This window comes from Penaeus monodon, chromosome 27 (assembly GCF_015228065.2).
Source record: "Penaeus monodon isolate SGIC_2016 chromosome 27, NSTDA_Pmon_1, whole genome shotgun sequence".
Taxonomy (NCBI): Eukaryota; Metazoa; Arthropoda; class Malacostraca; order Decapoda; family Penaeidae; genus Penaeus; species Penaeus monodon.
Genome location: NC_051412.1, coordinates 19,306,034 through 19,307,165, shown reverse-complemented (window position 1 = coordinate 19,307,165; position 1,132 = coordinate 19,306,034).

The following is a 1,132-nucleotide window of genomic DNA, read 5'->3' as shown; positions in this document are numbered from 1 at the left end:
GAATTTTTTAATGTGTAACCGGGTGCAGTCTGTAGCAGTAACATACGTGGACAATAAATAAAGTTAGCATCTATGTCTTCAACACAAGAGAAGGTATGAAAAGCAATATACAATACATACATCATCGTTAAAGATGTAAATGCATTAACCTTGGGTTGTCAGGAATACGCCCTCTTTTTTTTTTAATTCCTAATAGATGACACCAACTCTACTAGACAGGCTTGTTGAGGACCACAAACAAGTTAGGCAAGTGACTCACCGCACGAACGAGTTGCGTGAGGGTGATTTGCTCTTGATTCACCATCCGAGGCTCCGAATTCGCTCAGCGACTCACCAAAACGAGCGAGTCTTTGAGGTGTTTGGTGACTCACGCATATACACGTACACATGAGATTCGAACTAGCGACTCACAAATACGAAGAGGAAGTTAAAGAAGAGAAATAATGATCAGTCTGGAGATACGCCGATATGAAAGATAATAATTTTGCCGGGAGACTCGAAAAAGAGAAACGAAAATGTCCTGCCAATGCACCGACTAAGAGGAAAAAAAGAAGCGTCTGGCAGCTCACCAACACAAAACAAAAAAGGCGACGGACCTGGACGAAGAAATGGAAAACGGCAGGCCACCCACCACTACAAACACACGTGAGAGAGTGAGTCATTGTACAAACAGGTTGGGATAGCGAACCACCATGCGGAGAGAGTTGAAGAGCAGCGCCAAGAAGCGGTGTGACCAACGATCCACCCGGGCCGTGTTTATTCCCGAAAAAAAAAGAAGAAAAAAAACGGCTTCGTTCCCATACAGCAACTAAGGTCGCGGAGACGCGCGATCATCTGGCAACACGTCGTCGACATCGATCTGTTTAGCTACGATTTTTTTAGGTCCTAGAGGTTAATTTATTTGATTTTTTAAAAGTTCTAATATACTTTTTGTTGGTTTTTATAGTTGGGGGTTGAGGGAGTCTCACCCAAAATAATGCAATATTTTCTTTCCTTTACTTTGTTATGTTGTTGCTGGTCCAGTACGGAGATGCAGGCAAAATAGCCATCAAAATGATCAGATCCATTCACAGCGAAAAAAATCTTTATTCCACATTAATGCTACTATGACAAAATAGTACTGTGAAGATGA